Here is an 11,216-nt window from a genome sequence, read left to right on the forward strand (position 1 = left end):
AAAGGAATGAGCGACACCTCATTTGGATGGTAGCTTAGGCTTCGAGAGAGTATGGATGTCCATTCCATTGTTTTGGGCTTTGGGTCACTTTTAAGCCCAAGTTGCATTTAGGGTCAGTTTTGGACCCAAGTTGTAATAAAGGCCTTTGAGACCTTCTTTATTTTTAGACAATTGATGGATGATGAATTGAGATACTCTTGCGAGTGTTTTTATTGAAACTTGTTGGGAGTTTCTTTGGTTGTCTAGAAACATGGGTGCTCGGGATCCATTTTCATTGTGTCCTCGTAAGAGGTTGGTGTCATCGGTAATTGATAGGAAGGTCTAGGGTTTAGTATACCCTTAGTTGTCCTCTCGTTATCAACTTATGTCAATCTATCTATCTTTTATTTTATCATTCCATTTCCCTGTTTCCTTATTTTTGTGATTTCATATTTAGTGTGTTTCCTTTGTTTTTTTATCATTTTTATTTTCTTATTTTTGTCTTGTATCATTTGGTATCAGAACCGAGCTTAGAATCATTCTGACGATTCTAGTCTTGGGTCTCGTTGTGTTGGAAAATCGAAAATCCAAAAAAAATTCACTCTTCTAATTTTTTTGCCTTTAGGTCAAATTTTGAGCCTTTGATTTTGTTATTTTTCTTATGTTTTGGTGTTAGATTCTTGTTCTCTAACATCATTAGAGTCTAAACCTTGAATTTGAGCTCAATCAGAGGATCTACCATTGTTGAGAAGCTCAAGTTTGAAGGTTGAGTTAAAATATAATTTTTTTGATTGATAATCTGAGGAAATTGATGCTTGGATTATGTTTAGAAGGTTGAAAATAGACTAAGTTTAAAGTTTCATCGCATTCCGAGCAAGGGTTGAAGAGTTGGAGCATTTTGAAGCTATTGGTGTTCTTGATGTTCTTGGAGAAATTCAAATCTTCAGGGGGAATTTTCTTCAAAAGGTGGTTGTTTGATCCTCAAAAGTAAAGAAAATGTGTACAAAAGTGTTTGTACAAGTACCTTTTTGAAGGTCTTAAAGAATATTCCCAAGTGAGGACAAAAGGAGGGAGGGACCATTTGAGGTCCATAGTACACTTGCAAGCTGTCTTGGGCGGGTGAGCTGTGCTGGAACTGCCTTTGATCTACTGTAGCAGATCATGTGCATGCAAAACCAGTGGAAAGCCTTCTTATGCGTCCAACCTGCGTCCAAGGTGTGCCCAACATGCTGCCACAACCCCAACGCATGCCAAGGCAGTGAGCATAAGTCCTCCTGCGTCCAGCCTGCGCTCCAAGTGCTCTCAAGGTGCGGCCACACCTTTAACGCACCTAGGCTTCCTTGACACACTTCCAATGTACCTCCAACTCTTTTGGACACATTATCAACTTCCAAACTCCATCAAATCAGGTTCCAAACTCATCAATTCCATCCCTTAATCCATCCTTTCATGTCTTTGATTCTTGATACTCATTAACAACTAAACCGTAACCTACTTAGTTGTTCAATTAGTTCTTGTTTTATTCTCTTTTTGTGTCTTAATTTCTTATGTCTTTTCTTTTATTTGTATTTTTTTCTTAATTTAACGTTTGAATTTGAGTTCTTCGAGTCTTTGTTTTATCTTTTATTCTCTCTTTGTGTGTTTTGTCGTTTCTTTCTTCGTAAATGTCATTGAGTCATGTCTTTCAACTTTCAAATGAGTCATCAATAGTTGTTTCATCTCTTTTCTTAATTGTGCTAAGAAGCTATGGGTGGAGCAACCTTTGATACCTTAGTGGAAGCCATCATGGGTTTGCGACAAGATTTGAATGATTAGAAGGTGGAATAGTCACACTTGAAAGGGAAGAAGGAAACTTTGACATGTCTTACTCCCCAAAACACCTCAAAGTAACCAAATATGACCATCTCGGAGATCATTCACCATAATTGTGCTCTAAGGCTTCAAGAACATGTTCCCCAAATTCCCCAAACCACCCAAGTTCCCCAAATGCTCACTCCACTCTATCAAACACCCCCAATTCTAGTTCAAAACTACCAAATTCCCAAGGATTAAACCCACAAGGCCTCAATCCACCCTATCAAGTAGCTCAAATCCAAATACCACACTACCAAAGGCCACCAAATCCGAATCCACCCTACCAAGCTCCACTTAACCAAATGTCACTAAATCAAGCCGTTAGAGTTCAAGAAGAGTTTGTAGGATATGTTTGTAACACCCCGTATTCAATTACATGTATTGGCGTATTCAAGTACGTGTATTGATCTTATTTATATGAAATTAATTTTTTTATTTTATTTATACCGAAATTTGCTCGTCGATGGTTCTATGCGAAGGTTATTGAATAAGCTTTCCAACGATATAAAGATTTCCAAAAACGGATAGGTTTCGGATATAATCGAGCACGTTCGAAACTATAAAACGGTGGCCAAGATATTTGGGAATAGTAAATGTGCAGGAAAATTTCCTACACACAAACTACTGAGGCCAGCCAATTTTTTGGGTCAACTTCGAATGATCACAACTCCCTTAATATAATGAATTGGGAGAGCTGCAACCTATTAAAAGAAATATCTTTGAGTCTTCTTTCCAATGCAATTGGTTTCATCCAAATCCAACATCTGAGTAAGGAGTTATACTCGTTTTACTTCAGCCTCTCAAAACAGATTTTTAGGGTCAACTTCAAACGATCATAACTCCTTGTAAAGGACGAAATGGGTGGCCTAATTTATATGAAATGAAAGCCCTTTGAATTATCTTTCCAACGATACCAATTTCACCCAAATCCAATATCGGAGCAAAGAGTTATGGTCGATCTACTTTAGCTTATCAAAACAGTCCACCAAAGGACAGATTTGGCATTATTTAAATTTTAAAGGCATTTTGGTCATTTTCTATTATATTATGGATGGGAATATATGTATATATACATGTATATGAGTTCAAAAACTCATTTTCATCATCAATCATTGAGAAAGAACAAACCCTAACCAAATTTGACCTTTAAATTACTTTTGATTCAACCGTAGAAATTCCAAAGTAATTCGATAACTGCGTTTGTCATCTCGAGAGCTTTGAACGGCACTTATTATTTGTGCAAACAGGATTGCATAATCAAGAGGTGAATTCTAAGGTATGAATATTATTTGCCTTTGTTCTTTTCCATAAGTATATGTGTGATAGAGGATTATATGTATTGGTTGTTATTGAAAGGTGATGAAAATAGGTTTATGGACTATTTTACATGGTTTGGTTGTATTGAATTGTGGAAGGTGGATATGGTAATTGAGTTATAGAAGGTGGATATGGTGATATACTATTGAATTGATGATTATTTATGTCTATAGCTCAATTTGGTTTAATGGATTGGTTGGAAGGATAAATGAATCCAAACTTGATATTGGAGGATGTTGTATGAATATGCATGGCATGTGAATGTAATCGGAGTATAAGAAGGTTAAAGTGACACCTTTTATGGTGTAATTAAGGCTTACTACTCAACCACTAGTTTGGTGAATTCAAATAATTGAATTGTGACGTTTGGTTGCTAATACTAGATTGCTATGTATGTTCATTGTAGATAAGTAATCCGAAAAGACGGGAAGTCCATTTGGGACTAGTATTGAAGGTTGATAGTCAGGTATGTAAAGCATACTCTATACCATATCTTTGGCATGAAAGTGAACAATTGTTCTATTAAGAAAGTTTCCAAAGTTATTCAATAACATGTGATCCATAATGGTTTTGTATGATGTCCTACGTTACCAATGAACTTGTTTCCACCCTACAAGATATCAAGATATTCCAATACTTACTTGTCTTCCAAATCTTACATGTTTATTGCACTAATGAATGTCAGAAGGTATCCGGTTACTCAAACAAGATCCATGTGCTATTAATGACTCCAAAACGTTTCATTGATATACCAATAAGTTTCTACTTCATTATTATGGCATTGATGACTCCAAAACACTTCATTGATGTGCCAATGAGTTCTTACTTCATTGTTATTGCATTGATGGTCTATTTATATGTCTCTTATTGATGTATCATTGTTTCAAAGTATCAAAAATGCGGTGGCGACTAAAATAACAATCTCAAAGATTAATTGAACTGAGTGATGGAAGTTCTCTCTTATCGGGTGTTATCCCAGGGGTATAAGCCTATCATGGGTCGATCCCTATTTATGTGTTTATGGGTGGTATCCCAGGGGCATAAGCCTATCATGGGTCGATCCCAGTTGATATGTATTGGAGGCAGCCTAATGGTCACAATACAGTACAGTAATGATTACAAAAATGATAAGAACGAAGGTAAAGTGATTGAATAAATACAATGTACAGGTTGTCACAAGTTCTAGTAAGTGTGGTCCACTTCTATTACGATTTATTCACTTGTTTCTAATTTCTATTGAGCTCTTATATCATATGTGATTATCTACAGCTTTACATACTCAGTACATATTTCGTACTGTCGTCCCCCACGGGGGACCTGTATTTCATGCTGCAGGCACAGGTACCTCAGCTCATACACCGCACAAGTAGGAGCCAGGATATCCAACTTCTTTTGGTGAGCTCCAGTTTGATTTGGGGCTTTCCATGTCATATCCATTCACTTTTGGTATTGTATAGAAGTTAGTTATATGGCGGGGTGTGTCCCGACCTTAGTTAAACTCTGTGTAATATCTAGAGGCTTTGTAAACCTAATGTACAGTCAAGGTGGTGTTTTGTTAATAGACGTGATGGCTCCAACGACCAAGTATTGTATATACATATATATGTGTGCTTGAGCTTATACAGGTGATTATTTCCTTTTATATGCGACATGATGCTGTTCGAATTTCGGGTTGTCATAGAGGTATGCATGGGAAGTATAAGGTTATGAGCTGGTTCTTCCGGGCCTCCTCGGTTATGGGTGCCAGTCCGCCCCAATAGGATTTGAGGCGTGACAATGTTGAAGGAGGTTATGGATATGGTGCACAAGAACATGTTCCCTCAACCCAAACACTACAAACCAAGTTCCCAAAGACATTGTTCAACCAACCCAAATCCAAATTGAAAAGGCCAATTCCAACATGGAACCTTTGTCACTCTCTAACCATGATGCTAATATTTTACCTAGCATCACTCCTTCATTTGTGCAGGTTCATGAACAAATAATATCAAAGGAGGATGCAAGGAGAATGATATATGAAAATGAGCTTAAAAGCATAACGAAATTCTTATCAAAGGATTCCAAACTTGAAAGGTGCAATGAAAAGTTGATAAAAGAGTTGGATTCGAGGATAAATCCTCTTCAAGAAAGGAAGGATGATACAATATCAATGGGCTTCACTCTTTTGGGATCGATGATTCAAGGATCACATCTACGGATCCAAGACTTGGGCGTTTTAGAAGGTCAAATACGTGAATGGGGGATAGCTTGGAAAGAAGCGTTATTTGGTGATATTCTGATAATATGACCTGAAGAGAAAGGAATTGCAAAAATTTTTTGTGTATTTCTCAAATCATCTACTCAATGCATATATACAAGATACTTAGAGAATATACCCGGAGAATCAAAACAAAACCAATAAACTTTGTACACTTGTAACTATTCTATTGCCTAACTTGTAACAAGCTTTTTATATCTTTACTATGTATTATGTACAGCTGTGTATTTGGGCCAAAGTCTGCTGTAGTTTCTATTGTTGTTGTGAGCTGGTTTAATAGGCCCAATGTGTTGTTGTTCAAATAACTCGTGCCTCTTCTTCTTCTTGTGAGAGATCGATGATAAAATCGTAACTCTATCACCCCCTTCAAGTTGGAGAGGATCGAAAAAACTCCCAACTTACCAAGGATCTAAGAAAGGGAAGGTCCAGACAAAGCTTTTGTGAAAAGATCTGCAAGTTGAGATTTGGATGGAGTAAATGTGAGAGAAATTATGCCAGATAAAAATTGTTGACGGACGAAGTGACAATCGAGTTCAACATGCTTCATCTGTTCGTGAAAGACTGGATTTCAAGCGATGTGTATGGCAGCTTGACTGTCAGACAAGATTGGAACAGGCATCAGTGGAGAAATAGAAAGATCGGTAAGTAAACGGGTGAGCTAAGTCAACTCCTCCACAAGACGATGCATTGAACGGTATTCAGCTTCAGCTGATGATAGAGATATCGAGGTTTGTTTCTTTGACTTCCAGCTGATAGGAGATCCTCCTAAACTGATGAAAAACCCACTAACGGATCGTTGAGATTCTCTGCAAGATGCCCAATCGGCATTACAAAAAGAAAGAAGCAAAAAATCTAATCTTGAATTGAGTAGCAGACATTGATTTGTATTAGATTGAAGATATTACAGCACATGAAGAGCAACAGAAAAATGGCTAGTGCAAGGACGCTGCATATACTGACTGAGGATGAGAACCGTGAAGGAAAGGTCTGGACGAGTATGTGTTAAATAGTTGAGTTTGCCGATCAGTCTCTGGTAAATAGAAGCATCTTGTAAAAGAGTTCTATAGTCTGCTGTCAACTTCGATTAGGGGTCCAAAGAGGTGGAAACAGTAGGGAGATCATGGAAACAGTAGGGAGATCATAGTATACAAATTCCTCAAGGAGATCCAAGGTAAATTTCCTTTGCGTCACAATAAATCCTATTTTTTCTCTAAGTATTTCCATCCCCAAAAAATAGTGAATTTCCCCAAGATCTCTGATTTTAAACTCTGAGTGAAGAAAACACTTTAGATCTGAAATAGCCTGCTGATTGTTCCCAGTGATCAAAATGTCGTTAACATAAACTGCTATGAAAGTGACCTGATCCCTTGAATATTTTAAAAAATAGGGAGTAATCATTTAGAGAGGAAGAAAACCCTTTAAAACTTAGTGCTCCATCAAGCTTGGCATACCATTGCCTTGAGGCTTGTTTGAGACCATATAGTGATTTCCTGAGTTTACAAACATGGGAAGGACTGGGAGGAGTAACAATAGAAGGAAACTTCATGCAAACTTTTTCTTGTAAATCACCATGTAAAAAAGCATTACTGACATCAAATTGAGAGACGGGCCAATTCTTTTTAGCTGCAACAGTTAAGAGACATCTTATCATTGTCATTTTGACAACAGGAGAAAATATCTTATTAAAATCCAAACCTTCCTTTTGTACATCTCCTCGAACCACTAAACGTGCCTTGAGTCTTTCAATTAAACCATCAGCATTTTGTTTCACCTTATAAACCCATTTACAGGGTAGAGCCTTCTTGCCAGGAGGCAAAAGTACTACATCCCAAGTTTGATTTTCTTTTAAAGCATCTAATTCAGAATTCATGGCTTTTATCCATTCATGATGACTATAAGCTTGAGAATAACGGATGGGTTCATGGACTTTAGAAATTGAGTTGATGAAATTCTGGTTGGATGAGGATAAGGCATTGAAAGCTAGAACAGGGGAGTCAGAAATTGATGAATTTAGACAAGATGAAGTGAGATCAGTAGGGTAGACATTGTTGCAAATAAAATCACGTAAATGAGAGGGGAAGTCCCTTTGTTAGCTCTACTAGATGTCCTGGTAGGTAAAACAGTAGGCATAACAGTAGGTGGATGAGTAAGGATTTGGGAAGTAGAGGTGGGCTCGGTATCATGTGAAATAGGTGGTGGTGTCTCTAAATTAGAGTGAGTGGTAGGAGGAGATGGTGTAGCTATTGGACTTGTGGGTAGTGAATCTGGAACACCGTTGGTGAATATAGATGGAAAAATAGGAAATGTAGGAGGAGAAGTGTGAGGAGATGTGTAATGTGTTTGGAGAAAGGGAAAACTCTGCTCAAAGAATTGGACATCCCTAGAGATAAATACTTTCTTAGAAGATAAATCAAGCAACTTATAACCTTTGGTACCACTAGGATAACCGAGAAAGATGCAAGGTCGTGCTCTAGGCTGAAATTTATCTCTACGTCGGGCAAGTGTAGAAGCATAGCATAGACAACCAAAACTTCTTAAGAAATGGTAGGAAGGTTTTTGGTGAAAAAGAACTTCATAAGGGGTTCTTCCACTAAGAGCTTTAGATGGAAACCGATTAATAAAAAAAGTGGCCGTTAAAATACATTCCCCTCAATAACAAATTGGAAAATTAGATTGAAACATAAGGGCTCTAGCAATTTCTTACAAATGCCTATGTTTTCTTTCAACTATTCCATTTTGTTGGGGTGTTGCAACACAAGAAGTTTGATGTAATATACCCTGTGACTGTAGGAATAGTGAGGCTGAAGAACTTTTTCCCAACTCTAAAGCATTATCTGATCTGATGATCTTAACTTTGATACTAAATTTTCTCTCAACCATAGACAAGAAAGTTTGTAGAATTGAAAAAACATTTCCTTTAGTAGATAATAAGTAAGTCCAAGTAGCTCTACTAAAATCATCAACAATTGTAAGAAAATACTTGTATCCATTATAGGTAGGTACCTTGAATGGACCCAAGTATCAATGTGAATAAGCTCAAAAATACTTTTAGTTTTGATAGAGCTTATAAGAAAGGGTAGTCTAGTTTGCCTTGCTAGGGGACAAACAGTACAAGAACAACCATGATTGGCAGGAAAAGAAATAGAAGTAATATGTCTCATTGCATAAAAGGGCAAATGCCCAAGTCTTACATGCCATAGCATTACATCAGATGTAGTTTTAGCAGACAAAGCAAGAAAAACAAAATCTGAAACAGAAGTAGAGACATTAGACTTGGATAAAGGAGCTAAGTTGTCGGAAGAATCAGTCCTATGCTGTGTGCTAGAAGACTCCAATGTGTAATGACCTCCTTTAACTTCACCAAAAACTTGTGGACTCTTCAAATGAGGGCCCTGCAAAATGCACCCATTAGAAGTGAAACTGACAATGCAATGGTATGTAAGGCAGAGTTTATGCACAGAAAAAAGGTTGTATTTGAAACATGGAATATGTAAAACATTCTTCAAAACTAGACCTGGAGAAAGAAGTATATTTCCTGCATGAGTAACTCTGACCTTAGAAGAATTGGGCAACTTAACAACAATAAGTATAGGTAAAGGAGAAAGAGACATAAAAGAATTAGAATCAAAGCACATGTGTTCGCTTGCTCCGGAGTCAATTATCCAGGACTTAGAATTAGAATTAGCTAATGAGTAACAAGATTCCGAGTTCTCAAAGAATATACCAGATGCTGAATTTGCAGCAACCTCAGAAGACATTGTTTGCATTTGATCCAAAAGGTGTGTTAGCTTGGTGAACTGAACTGGTGATAATTGTTGAGCAAAATGAGGATTCTTAGAGATAACATTATATAGAGCAGTAACTTGTACTATGGATATCTGTGGAGCAAAATGAGAAAGATCATATATGGGGCTATAGTTATTATTACCCTGTGGCATAGCATTGAATGTTATCTCTTGTGGAATAGTTGAACTAACATAGTTGCTCTTTATAGGTTGCTGAAACTTCTGAGGCACGTTAGTAACCTTCATGTCATGTCCAGTAGCTGAAGGACCAAAGTTATTCTTTGTAGGCTGTGAAAACCTTTTGGATTTGGTGAACTTAAAATCTGAAGGATACCCAATAAGTCTGTGACAATCCTCAACAGTGTGATTGGTAAGTTTGCAATATGTACAGAACAAATTCTTCTTTTCCTTGTACACATTGTTCACTTTGAAATTGGCATTTCCAGATCTTTGAGATGATGGGTTTCCTCTTCCACTATTATTCGCAACTAAGAAAGCAGAACCCTCTCTTGTTAAATTGGGAATATGCACTTCCCTTTGATTTTCATCTTGCATCAAAAGGGAATAAGCATGATTCACACAAGGAAGAGGGTTTATCATGAGTATGTTACTTCTTGCTTGAGAATAGACATCATTTAGCCCCATGAGAAATTGTATTAATCTTTCATCTTCCTCAACCTGCATAATCTTTTTCTTTCCATTACAAGTGCAAACACAATTGCACACAACATCAACATTTAAAGTGTCTAGTTCATCCCATAATTTTTTGATTCTGGTAAAATAACCTGCTATGTCACTAGATTCCTGAACCAGATCTGTTAATTCCTTTTGCAGGTGATATAGTTTTGCCCCATTTGGTTGTCGAAATCTGTGCTCAAGATCTATCCAAAGGTACTTTGTTGTTCTTGAATAAAGGACACTGTCTGCAATATCCTTGGAAAGAGAATTGAGCAACCAAGATATGACCATGTCATTGCACCTATTCCAAAGTCTGAAAGAAACATCAGTTGAAAATGGAGCTGGGCAAGCATCATCTATGAACCCCAGCTTATTTTTGGCTGAGAGTGAAATAAGGATGGATCTTCTCCATCCTGCAAAACCTCTTCCAGTGAAAGGAATGTTAACAAGAACTATCCCAGGTGTGTCAGAAGCATGAAGATAGTAAGGGTGTGATGGATCACTGCCATAAACAGTGTTCAATAGTGGTGTTGCTACTGATGTACTGGTATCCGACATGATGGAGAAGGATGAAAGGAAGAGGAGAAACAAGGAAGAAGAGCTAAAGATTTCAATCGTGCTTTGATACCATGATAATATGACCTGAAGAGAAAGGAATTGTGGAAATTTTCTGTGTATTTCTCAAATCATCTACTCAATGCATATATACAAGATACCTAGAGAATATACCTAGAGAATCAAAACAAAACCAATAAACTTTGTACACTTGTAACTATTCTATTGCCTAACTTGTAACAAGCTTTTTATCTCTTTACTATGTATTATGTACAGCTGTGTATTTGGGCCAAAGTCTGCTGTAGTTTCTATTGTTGTTGTGAGCTGGTTTAATAGGCCCAATTTGTGATGAAGGCCCAATGTGTTTTTGTTCAAATAACTCGTGCCTCTTTTTCTTCTTGTGAGAGATCGATGATAAAATCTTAACTCTATCATATTCTCCAAGAAAGGAATGGGCAACACCGCATTTGGATGATAGCTCAGGCTTCGAGAGAGTATGGGCGTCCATTCCATTGTTTTGGGCTTTGGGTCACTTTTGGGCCCATTGTGTAATAAATAACCCATAGCTATAAATAACTAGTTTTCTTTCATTTTTTAGGGAGATGATTTTGGATATTTCTTTAAATAAACTTGCGAGTATTTATGTTAAGCTTGTTGCAGGCTTACGGATTGTCTAGAAACGCGGCTTGTGAGGGTTCAACGTCCTTCTCGTTCTTCGCAGGAGAATTGGTGCTTGTAGTCGAATTACGTTTGAGGCCCTCAATTTAGTATATTGTGGTTTTCTTGCGTTC

This window comes from Capsicum annuum, chromosome 1 (assembly GCF_002878395.1).
Source record: "Capsicum annuum cultivar UCD-10X-F1 chromosome 1, UCD10Xv1.1, whole genome shotgun sequence".
In the NCBI taxonomy this organism is placed as follows: Eukaryota; Viridiplantae; Streptophyta; class Magnoliopsida; order Solanales; family Solanaceae; genus Capsicum; species Capsicum annuum.